Source organism: Anthonomus grandis, chromosome 5, assembly GCF_022605725.1.
Source record: "Anthonomus grandis grandis chromosome 5, icAntGran1.3, whole genome shotgun sequence".
Lineage (NCBI taxonomy): Eukaryota > Metazoa > Arthropoda > Insecta > Coleoptera > Curculionidae > Anthonomus > Anthonomus grandis.
The window spans coordinates 21,662,161-21,682,529 of record NC_065550.1 but is presented as its reverse complement, the minus strand read 5'-3'; the positions used below and the strand labels follow the sequence as shown (position 1 = coordinate 21,682,529).

The 20,369-nt window shown below is 27.5% G+C and overlaps 1 protein-coding gene and 1 long non-coding RNA gene across 8 annotated transcripts in view; one reads left to right on the top strand and one right to left on the bottom strand.

The window, feature by feature from the left end:
* Window positions 1-20,369, top strand: part of LOC126735974 (homeotic protein antennapedia-like) — a 419,235-nt gene that overhangs the window by 180,431 nt on the left and 218,435 nt on the right. The gene's annotated exons all lie outside the window — the stretch shown is intronic.
* Window positions 1-20,369, bottom strand: part of LOC126735976 (uncharacterized) — a 55,945-nt gene that overhangs the window by 10,581 nt on the left and 24,995 nt on the right. The window contains exons 2-3 of the long non-coding RNA XR_007660572.1: window positions 15,389-15,622; window positions 14,878-15,077 (exon numbers count right to left, since the gene is read on the bottom strand). This is a non-coding gene — a long non-coding RNA (uncharacterized LOC126735976). The remainder of the gene's footprint in view (window positions 1-14,877; window positions 15,078-15,388; window positions 15,623-20,369) is intronic.

The following is a 20,369-nucleotide window of genomic DNA, read 5'->3' as shown; positions in this document are numbered from 1 at the left end:
CGAGTCTCTCCTTAACAGCCCAAAATATTTTTCCCACCATTATATGCAGAAAGAAACGCTGGTCCTTTAAGCCGGTCTGATGTCTGATCGATCTGATTATACAATATCGGATTACTAAAAATAAAATGTTACTTTAATACATGAAAAAACTGAAAACTCAGAAGGTTTAATTTAAACAAAACAATAGTCTATTTATTTGTAAAATCTTTCTTTATATACAAAAAAATATAAATTTAAGAAAAAAATTTGAACCAATATCCAAATTAAAAAGTCTAATTCTCAAATCACGAAACCACTTGTTTAAATATTTCACGAATGCGAAGTGCTGCCGAAACCATTACAAAGTTTTACGATGACTTTTACGACATTTTAATGTGTGACGCTTTCAGGCAAGCAACAAATTTTATTAACGAGGAAAGTAACACTTAATAAAGCTTTGTTTTTTTTTTTAGTTATCTGAGTAGTTTTATGGACAAATAAATTAATGCATAATAAGGTCGTAACAAGTTCTTTCTGCCTTATAATTTATAAATGTTGCAAAAAAGTAGTAGTATAAAATGTAAATAAAAACTTATCTTTTTTGTAATAGTTTAGGATGAAATATGAATTTTTGTGGGATGGTCAGAAGGTTTATACAAATATTTATTTGAATATTTGGGTGGGTCATACAACGCTTTCTCCTATTAATATTCAGATACTAGTATCAAAAAACCTATAATCATTTAAGGTTAATTTTCATTTAAGAAATAATGTTGATATACCTCTTATACAAATAACAAAATGCAAAAAAATTAAAAAGAAAGATTGTCTTTTTACGACCGCACCTATATCCTTTGAACTAATCATATAAGGAAGCATAATTTAAAAAAAAAAAAAATATCTCATAACGTAGCAAATAAATTTACATTTGGTTGCTCGGACTTGCATACTACTGCACGATGATCAAACACCTTATTAATATTCTAAAGAAAATACAATGTAAGTATTGCAAATCATAGATCAGCTTGACAGGATACACGTATATCTTTTATGAGTACTGTTCTAACATGAATATTTGATAAGTGAAATATTTTTAGTCACTATAAGCAAAGTAGAGTACTATCACAATTAGGTCATATAGGAACGGTGATGTAGACTATGAATGTATAAATCGATTTTAAAAATATTTTTGTTAACTGTATACACTGCATCATAGGATGTGTCTTGATATAAAATATTGAGCATTTTTTGTAGTCAAAATTTTATATTTAGATATGCGTTTATTTATTGTGAATTCAAACATCATTTTTTCTTCAAGGCTCTAAATGATTTAAAATAGGGACAGTACTTACAAAATTATAAATCGCTAAGAAATAATAAATCTCCTTACATAAAAACTATATAAAATTGAAATAAAAAAGAGTTTTTATATGAACTCTATATACGATGGAATACATATGTGGAACTACCTCAAAAATAACTAGGATAGAATAAACGTACATTATTTTTAAAAAAATCCCAGATTAACGAACTGGTGCATGGAATATTAGATATTGAATACATGTAAAGCTATAAAGCTATTTAATTGCATAGAATATCACAAAAAATCATTAATTTGGGATATTGGTAGAATTAAAAAAATTAAATAAAAAAATATATAGTAGTAGTATAGTAGAAAATTGTAAAGCATCTTAACTACATTTTTATAAAAATCAATCTAGTGATTAACTGCATGGAATAGAAAAGACTAAAGGTATGTATTAAACTACCCGGAAAAGACAAAAAAACTAGAAATATAAAAATAATTACTTACTTAGACTATAGAATAGCTACACCCTCTTAAAAAAAATTCTATACTCGTATGTTCCTATTCTTACAAATAAGTTTATTAAAATATTTATATATTTCTTTGATTAGGAAATAACGTGTGATCAATGACGGGAATAATCTATTTTAAAAGGCGTATGTTAAAATTATATGAATAACACCAGTAGATCAAAAGAGACATGAAAGAAAAAGTGATTCTCTCTCTTAAAGGCAAATTAGAAATGAGCATGAGAAACGCATTTTATTGGGGAAAATGATTGGGTTAAAAAGCATTTCATTAATAAGCCAAAGTTTGAAAGTTGACACGAAATTTAAAGGAAAAAACTTTGCTGTACCTTATTGGATAGCATGAAAAAAAAATTATACGGAAAGTCTAGTATAGTTGAATGTGCATTTATAGGAGTAGAAACAAAGAAGAAAGAAATAGCCATAATTTAAATAGTAAGTTCATATCTCTTATATTTCTTATAATTATTATCATTTGTAACCTTACCGTTGTACCCATAGAGTCATTAATTAATCCATACCCTGGACTGAAAAGAAAATTTACATGCTTTTATAGATGGTGTAAAGATATGCAGCAAATCAAAGAGCGCAAGCAATATGCAACCGGTATATTAATATTAATATCACATTAGTGGCCGATGCGTGTGTAGCAACAATCTCATTGGGCGTGAAAGAAAACCGTAACGACCAATTAAATTGCCATAAAACTAGCGCATTGCAAATTGGCCGTATCAATTTTTTTTTGTTTGAAATAATTAGCAAAGCAAATGTGAGAATCTTGTCTACAAGTTATTATCAAGTTTAAAGTGCTTATATTCATATCTTTGGTATATGTGATGAAATGAGAAAGATGAAATCTGTTAAGGTGCAGTAAAGTTCTTTATGATAAATAAAAATATTATAAAAGATTGTGATTTAAATATCGCACCTTCCTTTTTCTCAAAGTAGTTTAAAGGTACAGCTTGGTTCAATTCATATTATTAGCCGTATGATCAGTGCTTTTGCCTTTATTTCAGTTAGTTCCTTTATTCATTTTAATTGGTTAATTTTCAGTCTCAAATTTTTAAAAGCCATAATTTCAAATAAATATTTTGGCGCCCAACAAAAAACCTTACTTGGATTTTGTATTTTTCATGATTTTCAATTCTGATAATTTGATTTTATAATTAAGATTATGCTTAATTTTTGTTTACTAACAATAGAGATGAATCAACAATTTTATTCTAGATTAAAAACAGGCTCAACTAAAATAATTTTAAGAAAAATAATTGAGAAAATTTGTTTACTAAAAAGCTTTTTAAAGAGAAAAGTTTCTTAAAAAAGAATTTTATATAAAAACAATTTTTATTTGTTTAACTAGTGCCATATTTAGGGTTTGTAGTACTCGTTTTATGTAAAAATTATTTTAAATTGAGTCGAAAGTTGCAATCAGGATATTAAAGGACCGTAAATAAATAATAAATACGAAATAAAATAATAAATTATGCACTAATAAATATAAAACATAGGTATCGATATAATTACTGCGTTGTTAATATATATTATATTCTCTTATATTAACTATTATTACATAGCACATTTTTATTTTAAATTTATGTTTAAAAATTATACTACCAACAAAAATCAATTGTTTTCAAGATTCAAAATTACTACTTCTATATTCGCTTTAGTTCCTTTTACTTATATCTTTGAAAATTTGAAAAACAAAGAAATAAGAGCTTATAGCGCAATCGACTTGTCGGACATCACATGTCTATTTTAGGCCCTAGGTTAGAACAAACAGGTTAAAATGAACTACGGTAAGAATTAATGGAGATAAAGTGCATTCGAAGTATATCTGCGTGTACAAGGTTAGAAGGGAAGGCAAAATAGGTGGCCAGTGCAGTCGATGAAAAAAGTTATATTTTAATATCAAAAAGACAAAATTTAGTAAATTTGTCATTAAAAACCGATATTTTAAGGTACAAATGTGTTTATAAAAAACTCTACATTTTCCAGTATTAAGTAGAAATATTTGTTATCTTATTAAATCTTTCATTAACTGACAATTTGTAGGGAAAACCAATATGTAGAAAAAAAAATCGGAAAATCATCACCAATCGTTTATAACTCAAAAATCAAAAAATGTGAAATTTGTGCATTCTGTTTAGTATTTAATTAATTTAAATAGATACATATCTTAACGTTTTTAATTAAAATTAAAAGCGTGGAAAACAACCAGAACATTTGGAACTCAACATTTTTTTCTCATAATTAGTACCAAATTGGTTTTCAGAATTGCCTAACCTATTTAACACGTCTTAATGTTTGAATGAGTATTTTATTACATTAATTTGAAAATTAAAAATTAAGTTTTTATAATTCAAGAAATAAATAATGATACAAGTTTGAAAATATGTGTACCTATTGTTTCATTAATTTTAATTAACAGACAGGATATTTTTAATTTTATTAAAATGTAGATAGTCGAATCTTTACATTTACTTGCAAATTTTTTACCCTAAATTTAAAGACTACTAACTTGCTCTTTCTATTATATCTTTAAATAAAATTAAATACTTTTTAATTTAAATGGGTGACAATTGGTATCTGAAATAATCCTAAAATTATTTTATTTTACATAATTCATATAATAACTTACATAGTGCAACCTAAAGTGTTTAAAGATACCAATTCTCTTTATATTTTAAAAATGTTTTTTTTTTACCAAACAGAACCAATATAATTTTGAGAATATACTTTAATCGGCCTGTTTTGTTAAGTATTATTATTATTGATATTGTTTTTATTGCTTAGTAGTTTTTTTACATATTTTTTAAAACTATATAACAAGCTCATATATATTTACCTAAAAATACTTCATATTTGCATCAACACCATTCATTTTGAATATTTCCTTTAAACCGTCGAGTTGTCTTTCTCCTTCTATTATTCCTAATTTAGAGCAAACCAAGTTTCTCTAATTTAAATGTACTTATAAAAGCCACATCCTAAAAATAAAATAAAATAGTTAAAAGATATTAATCGAAAAGAAGATCTATTATTATATAAAGGTAAGTAAAAAAGACATATATTTTTAGATCACTAATGCTATCCATTATTTCGGCTTTGCCTCTCGTATTTCGAAAACTTTTTTTCAAAAGTTAATAAGTGTATTTCTTATTTGATACTAGATTAAGAGCTCCTATTTTATTATTTATTTATATTTTATTAAAATGAAAAGGTCCTAGAAAAATAGGCTATAAGAAAACACAAATTTAGCACAAAAATTGATTTTCTTATTAGGATTTCTTAAAAGGTTTGCCTTTTGTTTTTTCATAATTGATTACAGTGTTGACCATTACTGCTTTTTGTTAAATAGTTTTTTTATGGATGATATTTATATTGATAGCAAAATGGAAAGAGAATTTAATCCTGAACTATATCAACCCTAAAGTTATAAAAAAAACTATTGGAACCCTTCACCAAGTTGCAACTGTATTTTTAAAATATTAGAGATTTTCAAACTAATTTTGACACACTGCTGATAAAAGCTTCTGACTCACTCCCAATACAGTATTATTGTGTTAAGTAAGTTCTGGTTAATAAGCACTTCTCCGTCAGTTACATTTTTACAATAGAAATGTTTATAGGGAGGACAGATCTGCTGAAACCAGTTTGTACTCAAGGTGGAGGTATACTTATTGATGTTCATAGAAATGTTACAAGCTTTTTACTTTTGTTAGACCCTCATAGCACCTTAGAGCACCTTTTTATTTAAGTTGGATCATATAAACAATAATTCATCATTGGCACTAAATATTTTCTTCTTATATCTATATTTGAGTCTTATGCAGCTTTTAGTGAAACCCTGGAAAGAGACGAGGTACAGTGAAGATTGCAGTTTTGTTTCTATAGCTCAACAGTCGGCACCGTTAAATAAAGTAGATGCCTTGGAATGCCATGTCTATCATGTATTTCCTTCATGATCTGTTACCAAGTTATCAATCTTTCCAATGAAGCCAATTCAATCTTAGATTTGTTTTTTTTGGAGGATAAGAATCGGGAAATTTTTATAGCAAACGCGTCAATAGTTAAACCCGACAAATCTCATCCGCTTTTGGTATTTATACTTGCAATGCTATATCCAAAGAATAGTAAAATCATTGGCAGCGTTTTCTATAGAGATTTTGACGGAGCAAATTTGAACATGATTAACACTATTTTAACAAATTTTAACTAGGATACTCTGTTTTTAAATAGGTCTTCCAATAAAACATCAACATTTTTTATAAAATAATTTATGTATGTATTGATAATTATGTTCCGTTGAAAAAGTATTCTTTAAAAAGATTTCAAGTTTTGATTTCTACAGAGCTAAAATCTATGATAATTGAGAAGTAAAGATTACAAAGATAGTACATCAATACTTAATAGATAATACTAGTCTTTTAATAATATTCATATATCCATTCCAAAAATTTTAATTTCTAAAATATACACTAAATTATTGAGCTTAGGTGTGAGTAAGAGCTTTGAACCAGACGGTCTTTCACCAATTTGCCTTAAAAAGTGCAGTTTCTTAATAGCCAGGTCTCTTTTGAATATCTTCAACTCTGGTCAAATTTTTGACTACTGGAAGAAAAGTTTAATAGGACCAATTTCAAAAAGTGCACAAAACAATTCACAAGTCAACAACTATATTTATTAGTTATTGATTTATTTGTAAGGTTCTTGCACCTGGTCTTCAAGTCATTTATTGGATTTTAGCAGTTTAGCTTCATTGCTAGGCAATGTTTTGAATTGAATGTTCTTTCTGTTGTCGACTTACATGCTTCGTACATTGACTTTTCCGAGGCCTTCGGCATGATAAATCGGGGGTTGTTATTGTATACACTAATGTAAGACTAAACAAACGTAAACTTAATGATTGATGCTCTAAAAATGGTATGAATTTAAATGCTAGAAAATGTTATTCACTATGCCTTAATAGGTATATGGTACCTTGAAATCACTCTTATTTCATAGGTGATACTATGCTGATATCTGTTAATCAAATTAAGAATCTGTGGTTTTACTTGACAACGGTCTGAGCTTTATTTCACATATCTCAAATGTAGTGACTAAATAGCTCTAGATGCTTTGTTTTATTAAAAGGCGTTCTTGGGATTTTCATATTTTTGCTTTCCTTCATTTACTACTGATACGTTCACATCTTGAACACAGTTCTTGTGTCTGCCTCCCTTACTATAGCGCACATATTCATCAGATTGAAGGTGTGCACCACAAATTTTTAAGGCTTTTAAACATAAGGGAGTACTTATCTAGGTGAGTTTCATTAGAGTCCGTTCTATATTTAAAGTCTGAAACTTTATCGCAAATATAAAGACTTAAAGGTGTTTTATGATATTCTTTATTCTGTAACCTTTTGCTTTTCACTTTTACATGAAATAGGTCTTCATGTTCAATCCAGACAAATTGAGCAGGAAGTTTCATTCTACTGTTCTACACATGAATCTCTGTGATACTGATGCTGCTTTGTAAAGATATTGTAATGTTATATATTAGTTAAGGGTTAGTTTAAGTGCATTTTATATTTTAGTTTTTTTTTTTATACAATTATTTTTGTAATATTGGGTTAAGCCCGAAAATTTTTAACGAAATATTTAGGTAAATTTTACCTTTATTTGGAAATTAACTTAAGCTACGCCCCTGTATGTAAGAGGTTTCGTCTCCGGGCTAAAGTATCAAAAGGCGCTGTTATTATAATAATAATCACATGCGCGAGTGGCGGCTGGCTCGTAAATCATGGCAGCGGTCCGCCCGGTCACTTTCTGACTGATTTATCGATTGGAGTGTCGGACAATCGCGGCCTTCTTGCTGTTTTTTTGCTGCCCTTTGCCCACTGCCCTGTCCCTCGCCTTTCATGTCGATCCTTATTTTTTATACCTCTCTGACCTTAGCTATAAACTATTGAATAGTTTAATTCAGGAAACTGGAACGAACAAAACACTTATAAGTATTAATAACCAAAAACTGGCATGTTACTTAAGTACAGGTTTGATAATGTAATTGCTGACATGCTACCTACAATAATAATACACATGCGAATCAACACTAAAAGCATCCACTCTTCTAATTAATCATATTGAATAAAATGCACGCGTTCCCCGTTATGCAGTAAATTACGACCCGAGCAAAAAACCTGTAAAATATATATAAACCATTAAAATAAAAAGTTTACAGTCATAAATTCATAACGCGAATTACGTTTCTACGCTTGCACTTTTTAAAATTATATTTCACACGTATGATTCCGTGCCTTGCGTGCCTTGTTTTCCCATTTTTATTTGTGTTTGTAAAATTGCTGCCGACGGTTGTTTATTTTTTAGTCTCACTCGTTCCCGTACACGGTTTTCCTTTTACCAAAATTATTTTTTCCATATAAAACTTCTAAAAATGTTTGCTCTGGTTGTATATTAATTTGTTTTTGCTCCGTTGGCGTGTATTTTTGAATATTGCTGGTTTTTGTGCATAACTTGAATGGATAAAAGTTATTTCCTTCTATTGATTAATATAGCTGGAAATATTTTGTTTTATAATTAATTCGTTGTAGAGCTTCCTCAGGAACATTATCTTAAATAGTATCTACGACTGTTAAGTAAAAGCAATCTTACTCACTTGCACCGTATTTCATTTTCCAAAATTTATTTTTATATATTTAACTACAAAAAATTTTTGCTGTGGTCGTATATTAATTTGTTTTTGCTTTATTGACATATAATTTTAAATACTACTAGTTTCCATCCATAAATTAAACTGGGACAAGGCTTTTTTTAAATTAATTAATATAGCTTAAAATAGAGAAGAGTTTTTATGATTATTTAGTAAAAGCATTTAAGACAATAGAATATTTTAAAATCTCTCTTGTTCCAGTACACTGTAATCCTTTTACCAACATTAATTTTTTTTTTATAATTACTCCTAAAAATGTATATTAATTTGTTTGTGACATGCAAATTTCAATATTTCTAATTTCCAGGCATATTTTAGGTGGATATAGATTTTTTTTATTTAAATAATATAGCTGAGATACCCTACGGAACTTTGTCATATAAGTAATAAAGTTATGCCAGTAGAGCAATTTTTATAAAAATCCAAATTGCTATTTGAACAAGCATCTTTGAATGCTCAGACAAAGCAATTCAAGATAAAAAATTATCTTCAAGTTTAACTTATTTTTGTACACTCATTTACCAAAATAATTTTTTTTTACATAAAACTTCCAAAAATATTGTCTGTAGTTATTTTGATGCTTTGGCAAGTATATTTGAATATTGCTAAATTGTGTGCATAACCTAAATGAATACGGATAATTTTATTTTAATTATTTTATGTTGGTAAAATCAACTCATATATTAAGTGCTCGGTTAATACTATTCTTAGAATCTTTGTCACGTATGCAATTAAACTTTACAAAAAAGTTTGCAGTAATTTTTAAGAAAAAATAAATAATTATTTAAACTAACACCAATTTTTAGGCGTATTCTTTCCCGTACACGGTTTTTCTTTTACCAAAATAATTTGTTTTATATTAAGCTTCCAAAAATGGTGATTAGGTTTCTCTGCGCTAGAATATAATACCCTATTTGAGAGTAGATTCTAAATTTGCAAAGTTCATAATTTTTACTATTTGTTCATTTATTTACTTATTAACAACATTAATGCCATAACTTATAGAATTTATTTTACTCAATTATAATGTTTTATAAGAAGACCAGTTTAAAAATTTATTAAGACTATAAACTATTTGGGACTATATCCCAAATTCTTCGACTTCACAAACTTCTCTGCAAATGATATCTTTGTTCAATTTGCAGTTTTGAAACTTTCAGACATCTCTCATCTTGACCGCTCGATTCTGAACAATCAAACAATTTTTTTTGAGAATACAATTAAATTGTCTGCTATAAGCTACTGTGTCACTCTTTGTAATCTCTACTTTTTTCTTTTAGATCATCAATATTTTTTGTAAAATGGTTTTGTTGGTAAGAAAGAATTTGTTGGGAGAAATATCTGGTCTTATTGCCGACGTTTCGATAAATTTTTTTATCATCCTTAGACATATTGTATATTTAAAAATTGCTAAAATCCATGCATAACTTAAATGGGCACGAAAAATTCTTTTTTAAATAACTAATATGACCGGAATTAATCAATATCAATGAAAATTTGTTAAATATTACCCTAAGCATCTTGGTCACCTATGCAATAAAATTATGCCAGAGCAGTAATTTTTATGAAAAACCAAATTACCATTTAAACTAGCACCTTCGATTGTTCAGTAAAAGCAATTCAAGACAAGAAGGCAGGCAGCCGGCAGCAGCAGGTCTATTGAAAATAAGAAATGAGTATGAGATTTGCATCTTTTATTTGCGCCTGCAAGCGCTTTCAATTCAGGCTTGTTCTCGCTATTCTTTCATGCTGCGCCATATCATCTACAAATTCTCGATATGGTGGACAGGACAATGGGGCCAGCGGTGTTCCAAACGACACCTCGAATGCGCCGTATCTGATCGCTCATATCCAGATTGGTTGGTTCCGCTATAGAAGGTGTCTTTACCAATGACAGACATTTAAAAGAGTTTATTCTTTGCTTGCCTTACGTGACCATTGCGCAATCTTCTACTGCAAGTATGTTCTTACCTAGACTGTTCTCACCTAGAACATACTTATATGGTTATTCCATTTGAGTTTTCACGGTACAATTTTTTTTAAATGCCAATGGATTTGTCAACGATACCGTGAAGCTAAATTTCTCTCAATTGATAGGCATAATACAACCGGATAACACGTTAAAATTATACTAGCTAACTTAACATGAATGAAAATATATATTACGATTTGTATGAATTCTTGTATTTAAGACTGTTATTTATACTGATTATTTATTTTTTTGTAGATTTAAACAAACTGTAACTAATTAATGCAATAATTAATATGACCCTATTGATACAATCAACTTATGCTAGTAAAATAGGTGAATAAAAACCGCATCCACCTCAAGCTTTAACATTAAGTGAACTTAAACGGACTACAATAATATAAGAAAATCAGTTTGCAGAAAATGGGAGTTTGGAAACAGTTTAAGCAGGCTTGCAATGTTTTATTATTAGAAATCGAAGGAACATTTTCAAAAAAAAAGACTGGAATTAACATTAGAGCTGTTGTAAAATTAATGCAAAAAGTGTGCTGGGTATTACAATTTTCTTATAAATATAAACATGCTATGAGACGATTTTCTTATTTTTAAAGTCTTTATCATCATCTTTATCTTGAATTTCCCTGAAAGATTTAAAATATTAATTTTCTTTTTAAAGTAAATCATTATCTTTACCCTAAGCTTTTTACATGTACATACATATGCAATAACATATATAACTTTGATAATGTTTTGGATGCTTATTATGTTATTATCTATTGATATTTTTAAATTAGTCATTACTAAACGATTTCATGGTCTTGTATCTTCACTTTAATCCTCAGACCTTTGGACCAATCAGAAATACTTATCTTTTACTTAGCCATTTCCTTTAGTCTTATAGTAAAATTTGAATAGGCGTCAATTATCTTCCTTTTAAGATATTTGTGTCTTAAATGTACCTATTTTTAAAGGGTTCATAGCCATTGTACTATTCACTTTCTGCCTATTGGTCCTACTATTTAGTACCTGCTTAAGCAAAATGAAGAAAGGATTATACGCAATTTTTTAATTTAAATTTAGAAGTTTTTGGTATATAATATACGATTTTTATGTTTACCGATTTAGCCAAATGTATAAAATATTTCTGCAATTCCTAATTAAAACATACAAAAACACACATATGTCCCGAAAATCTCGAAATGTTAAAAGCATTTTTTTTTATTTACTGATAAAGTTGGTGTTGACTAAAACTTGAAGGAATATATATGTAAATGTCATATTTATTAAAGAAGTTCTTAAGGGATTTGTGTAAATAAAGTTTCTTTTTATAGAATAATTTATTGATGTAAATTTCTCTTTTGAAAACTATAATTATACGTTTTGCCTATGACTGTATTTATATCTCCAATAAAAGTGTTGAAGCCATATCAGTTTCTATTATTCTACATTCATAAGCAACATTTTTAGGCTGTACAGCTTTGAAACTAAAATTAAAAAACTAAACCTAATCTAAATTTGGAATTATTCTGTCATGTCAGAACTTACATATTATATATTTGAAAATTAAAATGTTTGGGTTCAGGTTTATTTGTGAAGCTGCGTCAATGTGGGACATACAATTTTTGTTTAAGAAATTTTTCTTGAAAACATATTCTATTAGATCTACAGGGTGTTTTTCTGATTTGTACATACAAATTTATACCGTTTATGCACGTAGATATTAAAACCTTAAATGACAAAAAAAATCACTGATGATCATGAGTTTTAAGAGGTGTCTGATGCCGACAAATTTATTAAGAATAAAACAAACAAAAACTGCAACCTAAATATAAAACTGTAATTATTAGCATATCTCTTAAATCTGAAATTTTAAACTCTTATATCGATTGACCGTAGAAAATTACATCGGATATAGCATTTTTTTGTTTTCTAAATATAAACACACCCTATTATTATTTTCATATCTCCATTATTTAGAATAATAGTTATTGCTTCATTTATATTCTTTCAGGTTGGTTAAATCAAAATTTTACTTGAACTTGCAATTAGCATTAGAGTTTTTGTAGAAGCACTGCAAAAAGCGTTTGCTAATATATTTTTTTTATTAAAACAAACTTGCGGTAAAATGGAAGATCATCAAGTGTTCTTGAATTAAAAAAAAGCTCCTAGAATTTCCTTGAAAATACTTCATCTTTTAATTTTCTTTTTGAAGTAAATCTTCATTTTACATTTATAACACATACATACATATATGGTTTTAATAATTCTTCTCTCTAGATGCATATTATCTTTTTATATTTTTCGTCTTTACAAAACGATTTCATGATCCTAAGGATTCAATTTAATGCTCACACTTTGCACTAGTATTATCTATTGTGTCTTATGGTAAAATCTGAAAAGGTGAAAATAATCATCTTTAATTATCTTTTAAGTTAATGTATTTTTAAAGGGTGAATAGTCATTGTATCATCCACTTACTGCCCATTTGTCATTTTATTTAGTGTACTTGAACAAAAACAAAAGTAAGGACACAAAGTCACGGTCTCATCCAATCTATATAATTTCTCAAAAAAGCTTAAAAGCTACACGTGTTTCGCTCCTGTCGGAGCATCATCAGGCACAGATCACATTACAACTAGCAACCGCAAGGTTGTTTTTTTTGTTTTTTTTTCAAGGTTTTTTGTTTTTGTTTGGTCTCTTAGAGAAAAATGGATGATACGTTTCTATTTAGTGTACTTGGTTAACCAATATGGAGAAAAGATTCTATTAAATTTTTTACGTTAAATTATTAGATTTTTTCGCGGCTAATATAAGATTTTTAATTTGTCCGATTTAGCAAAATGTTAAAATAAAAAAAAAAAATACTGATGTAAATTACGTTTAAAGAAATGTGTGAATATTAAAAGTTCAGTTTTCAATAAGCAGATATTTTTTAAAAAATTATAAAGTTACTGCTGACTAAAAATTGAATTTTTTGGTAAATTTCACATTAATAAAAGAAATATTAATAAAAGTAAATTTTAACAAAGTCCTTTAGAGAATGCTTTAAATTTCTATACAGTTAATAACTCGTAAGTTTATAATAACTATAACTTACTATAACTATAACTATAACTTTACTGACCAGAGAAAGTTATTTAAATATATTTATGTAAATTAGTCCTAGGAAAACTTTAGTTATGCGTTTTACGTCTAATTATTTTTTACCATTAATTAAAGGATTGAAGTCATATCAGTTCTAGCTATACTACTTTGTTAAGGTAATGTAGGCTTTATTTAAAATTATAATTAGATGAACTAAAATTTATTATAGTTTTTATATTACTTAAAGTTTATATATTATTATTTAATTATTAAAAAAAAAAATTAAATATTTGTTTTAATAATTTCTAGAGTTAAACATTTATTTTTAGTAACGAGTTATTACGAACCACAAATGAAAACCAAAATATTTAGGACGGAAAGATGATTTAAACACAAAATTTTTTAGAATAGAGCATTTTTGTTTTTATAGAAAAACATCATTTTTCAGAGAGAAGAATACGAGTATTCGAACTTGTAAAATGCAATTAGAAAAAATTAAAATTATTTATTTTTCAAGTGAACTGATAAAACTTAATGTTCATAACTTCTAGTTAAAACCTTTTATTCGAGATAGGTTGTAACCTTAAACTAAAGTCAAAATTATTATGGAAAAAGTGGATAATCTAAAAATTATATGTGGTTGTTAAAAAATTACAAAATTGAATTTTTTTTAAAGGAAAATTAAAAATTAACTATTGGTTTTTTAATTTTTTTTTAAATAAATTTGACGGAATTAACAGGATTCTAAGAAGAAGTTTATTAATTGCAGCACCTTTTTAAAAAAGTCCAATTTTAATAAGAAAAAATTATTTCGATTGAAACTGTTAATGATAAATAATTCATATAAAGCATATATATCAAAGTCCAATAGATTTTTTGGAAATAAGCTGAAAAACTCAAAATGTTTATTATGTGCCTAAACATATATTTTTTAATGATTTTGTAGTTTATTCAAAAATACAATTTTTCTTTTCGATAGAGCAAAACCACTGGTTTTCAGAATTTTTTCTTAAAGATAATTTAATACGTCTTAACGAGAAAAATTTTTTTTTAAAAGTCAAATTTGATTAGAAATAAAAATCACAAAAATTAACTTCTAATTAATAAAATAGGTGTTTCTATTAACTGAAGTGCATTAATTTTGAAATATAATAACTATATTTAACTCTGTAACGCACAAATAATATTCAAGTTCAAAAAATACCGAATAAACATTAGTTACTTTAATGTAGTTTAATAATTAAGAAAGTAATAAACTAGTAAATAACTGTGTTCTAAACTATCTGGTTCTAACTCACCCAAATTCCCATGTAGCCAACAAATAATCAAAAAACCGAAAAAACCACTCCCAAATTGTTTTCATCTTCTCTTCCGCCGGCCAACATCAAATATAAAACATATAAACATGTTTTTTGGACGTCTTCATAAATCAGCGGCCAACGTGTTATTAAGTGGGTACAAAATGTAGGATGATCTCCAATCCCAAAAGCGGTTTGACCTAAAATAATAACATTTCGTTAGAATTCGACCATTTTAAATTATAGTTAATCAGACCTGGTCCCGTACAAATTTAAAGGTTTAAATTTATAATAATATAGAAGCAGATGTGGCCTTTTTTTTTGAGGATAAATGTTTTTAATTTACCAGTTTTTGATCCAATTTGGGCAATTATCAAAATTGGTAAAAAAGGTTTCTGAAAATAACTTTGAACCGATAAAATACAAATTACCTTTTTCTAATAAACGTTATGATGAAACTAATAAATTAAAATGAATGATCGTTTTAAATGTTACAGCCGCCGACACTGACCTTTTTGCTAAAAGTTCAGGTTTTGCTTGCGACGCAGCATTTTTGTTTCCCTTATCCCAGTACGCTTTCAGGTCCATTGGGCACCGAAAAAACAAACGTGATATATGGTCGCACACTTATTTTCTTGCTTTACGATTTCTGGAGAACCTGGACACTAATCTTTCCAGAAAATTACTCGGGCCTAAAACGACTTTTTCTTTTTTGCCTTTCCTCTATTTTTCTGGCACAAAAATACTCTGGAAAAGAGAAAAAAGTGGAAATTTAGTTAGTTAACAAGTTTAATTAACAAAAAGAATTCGAACTATTTAAATTAAAAAGTCATCTAATGTAAGGGTGTATAAGTAGTATGAAATAGATTTTATTTCTTATTAATACTATATCTGACGTAATACGAAAATATCGATATCGATTTAGGATTTTTCGCCCTATCAATGCTCAAGATCTAGGCAAAAGGATATCGATTAAATCTGCCTCACACTGGCGCCGCCTATGTAAAAAGAACTGAACTTATAACAGCCGAAATTCGGCAGTGTTGAAATAGATGTCACTAGAGGCGCTATTGAGCTTGCTGCGCGGGAATTTAAACAAAGTTGCCTAAGGCCTAAACATTTTTTATTCTACTATTAAAATATATTTCTAAAAATTGTTAAATTAGTTTATAAGTAATTTTAATTTTATTGATAATGTTATTCATCATCAAAATTATTAAAAAAATCTCGTATTCAATAAATTTTTTTTTAAACAATATATTTAGAATCTCTGATATGTTTTAAAAACACATTTTTTAACACAAAAAAAAATTTTTAGTGTTCTGTATGTACAAAAGCAAATTTAAAAATTATTCATGACTAAAAAGAAATATTTCCACGAGGAAACTGCTTCGTCTGGCAACAATGCAATTTTCCATCTTCACCTCGTAAAACGTAATTTATATACTTGTGGGTTTTGCTTACATAGTCGTAAAAGTTCATTTTATAGCAGTTTAAACGGTTCTTAAAGGGAGGCGTTTATTTGGCCATCAGTTTCTTTACTGTTTGTAAATCTATATTTTATTTTGGGGATTTTAAATCGATTCAAGGAGTAAAAGGGAAAGGAAACTTTTATATGATTTATGTAATATTAAAGTAAATTATTAGAAAGTCCAAGAGAAAATTTCCAAATAGGCCTGCTCTAAATACAAAAACGTTAAGAGTTATTAAAGTTTTTTTACAGATTTGAATAAAATTTTTAAAAGTTATGTTTTTAAAAGCAAAAATTAAGATCTAAGGATTATATGGGTGGGGCAAAAGTCGCGAAGGAATTTGAAAAATTATTAATTTTTTTAATTTAAGTTGTAGTTTTTTTTCTATAAACGGAACTAAAATGCAATATTGTGTCAGGTCAAAAATGTTAAATTCAAATCCGGTGGCGGTAAATAAATATTTTAATTTTAATATATGGGGCGTTTACCAATTTTTATTATAAAAACAATAATAATCAAATAAATCAAATACTAGTCTTAGTGATAATTACTTACATTATATATATTTAAAAAAAACCACGATACTTAAATTACTTGTTGATTATGTTGATAAATATGTTGATACATGTAGTCAAGTATAAGATGACATAACGTACGTACCTGGAAAAAATAAATGTGTTGAGTAACCAATTTCCTAATTATGTTATTTTATTTAGTATTTAGATATTTTGATTATTAAAAGATTTAAACATTTATAACTAGTTAAATTATTATTTAATAGCTATTTATTATATTTGGAATATTATTACGCATTGTGTCTGTCACCCACTAGCGCAATATAAATGTGCTATTAACTGCTTAAACAAATAGTAAAATAGGATATTTGGACATGTAGAGTTTCATACTATAAATAGTACAGGAAAACGTAGTTTGCAACATTCAAATCTGTAAGTGGCTTAAACACTCCACAATACAGAAAGATTGCTCTGTGGCTCAATCACTCCACAATAAGCAACTTGTTGGTAAATAAATCTACGTTATATGGCCATTTTAGGTAAAAGGAAAAAGATGATATGCAGCTCTGGCACTCCGCTTTTATTAAATGAATTATCTGTAAATATTTTATGTAGTTTAAACAAGTCTTAAATGTTTTATGTCAAATATTATTATTATCTTGTAAAACATATATATTTAAAATAAAATGTTGAAATGTAAATAGCAACAACAATAAAAATAGGAAATAAAAAATAATGGAAATTGGATATGTTCCGTGAGAAAACTCACCAGTATTAAAATAATCCAAAATAAGGCACAAGCACTTAAAACAAATAATATTCACGCACGCTACTTTCACTTCAAAAGTCGAGTATGTTTTAAAAAGATCTTTTAAGCAAAGTTTGGATCTCAGGGCTCTTAGACTGGATGTTTATGAGATCGAACCTCTAGTATCGAATTACTCTTGTATGGCTTGTCCATAAATTCTTTCTTAATCTTAATAGTTATTGCGGCGTTAAAAGAAATGGGACGAAGTGCTAAATCTAGTTTAATATTTTTTAAAGGGAAAAAAAACTTACATCTTACAATTGTTAGTTTTTTTACAATTTAAATTTAAAAAATTACATCACGCAAATGACCACCATTTTTAGCCTCGCAAAGTGCAAGAACATTTTCTTTGAGTCAGAATATCTGACTCCTAATATCCTTTGGTTGCTGCAGGGTTCAGGGTATGTTACTATACATCTTTTTCAGATGCCCCAAAAGGAAATAATCAAGGGCTGTTAAATCCGGCGAGCGGGCGGGCCAATTGAACCCTGAATTTATCGATATTAAACTTTTGACAAAAATCTGCCTTAGAAGGAAGCACATCGCTTAATTGTCAGCAAGAGCTAGTCTTAAAAAACTTGAAATCATATCTTGATATCGCTCGCCATTTATAGATACAGCACTGCCATCGTGCTGTTAGAAGACGAATGGTCCAATAATTCGTTGAATTGTACATTTAAGCAGATGTAATTGCCTTTGATGAACTAAGCTTGGATTTTTGGTACTCTATATTCTGCAATTTTGCTTATTTACAAAGCTATTCTTGGCTTCATCGCTCATGATCAGATAATGAACGAATTCATTATTTTCTCTAGCCATTCTTTGCAAGTGAAATGCATAAGCTAATAGTTTTTGAAAATCTGTTCGTTTTGATTATTGCACTAGCAAGAAGTAGAATTAGATGTAAATTTCTTCTTAATATTCTGCATAATGACCTCCAAGATATCTGCAGCTCAGTCGAACGTCTTCGAGTTGAGGTTTCCGAACTTTCCTGAATGCATTAAATGTTCTATTAATTTTTTGCGGAACGGAGCCTTTCGCTTCTTGGAAGATCCATAACTGGTCAAATCCTGTTAAATCGACTCAGATGGCGAATTCCGCAAAATAAAATGACGACGATATGCTCGCTGAGTTTAAATTATTAAGTGATGATATGCAAAATACAATTCTATGAGTTTGAGTCATTAGTTAAGGTTTTAACGATTCATAATTAATGTCTCGGATTTATTTTTCAGGGTGCTGAAAAAAAAGAAAATAAAATAAATGTAAAAAAGTTATTTATTTATTAAATCTTTTCTGGACTTTTGGTCCACCCTGTATTAAAACTAAAATGATTTTTTTTTAGAAAAGCTTGCTTAGAAACTTAATTTTTTCCAAAATTGTTCATTTTCAAAAAAACCAAAAAGCAATAAGTTTTAAAGCATTTTTGGGAAGGTAATCTATAATTAAAAAAACCATTTATAAAATACCATTTAGATTATTACTATTTTATCCTAAAGTTTTTTCTTTAATATATATGGCAAATAAAGTACAAATTATAAAAAAGACATTTAAATTATGCAAATTAGTAGAAGTTTTATTTTAAATATAAACTCCTGGACAAAATTATCGCACCACTTGATTTTTAGAGATTTTTTTTTAATAAAGATAAAAAAATAAGCATTGTTAACTATGCATTATTAATTAACAAAAACAATCATATTCTATTTAACAAAACGAGATTTAACTTACTAAATTAAATACAAGGAAAAGCATCGATTTTCACTAACTTTAATTTTGATACAAAAATAAAACAATAGACCCATAATGAATTCTTAAAAACGTGTATTGCCACCTCTAGCTGCAATGACCGCTTGAAGTCTTCGCATCATTCCTCGTATCAAATTATGAAAACTTTCCTGCGGATGTATTCTCACTCCTTACGAGCAGCATGTTCCATGATAGAGCATAAACATAGTTTTCTGCTCTATCATGTCCAGTTCTGCTTTTTATACGAGAAAAGATATTATAACTGTTTTAACTGATATTTATTTTTATTTAAATTTTCTTGACAAAATAATTAGTGGTGCGATAATTTTGTCCAGGAGTTTATAAATAAACAGAAGTAGTAGTAGTAGTAGCTTTTTAATTAATTAATTAATTTTAATTTGTTTAGTAACATTTAGGTCTGGGATACATACTTTGGGTATATACAAAATAGCTTTATTATGGATCTGGCTTAATTAATTTCTTTCAATTTAGTAATTCCCTTAATAAACTTCAATCATATTTCGAAACAATACAAAAAAGAATGTTCCTGTTTTTTTTAATATATATTTAATAAATTCGCTTCCTATAAATCCTAATTTTGAAAACTTAAACATTGTATTTTAAATGGCAAAATATAAATTTTGGAAAAATCTATTTAAAATACCATTTAGAATATCACTATTTTATCTCAATATTTCTTCTTTAGTATATACCAAATAAATTATATTTATTATAAAACAGTATAACATATCCACTTAAATTATGCAATTTAATACAAGTTTTTTAATAATATCGTCTAAAAGAAGGCTGGAATACATTAAGTAAATACATAATTAAAATTAAATGTGAAGGATATGGGGTAAGAAATTTCTTTAATTTCTTTTCAACAAAACTTCAATCAGATTTGAAAACATTACAAAAAAAAGAGTCATAAAAGATATTTTTTTT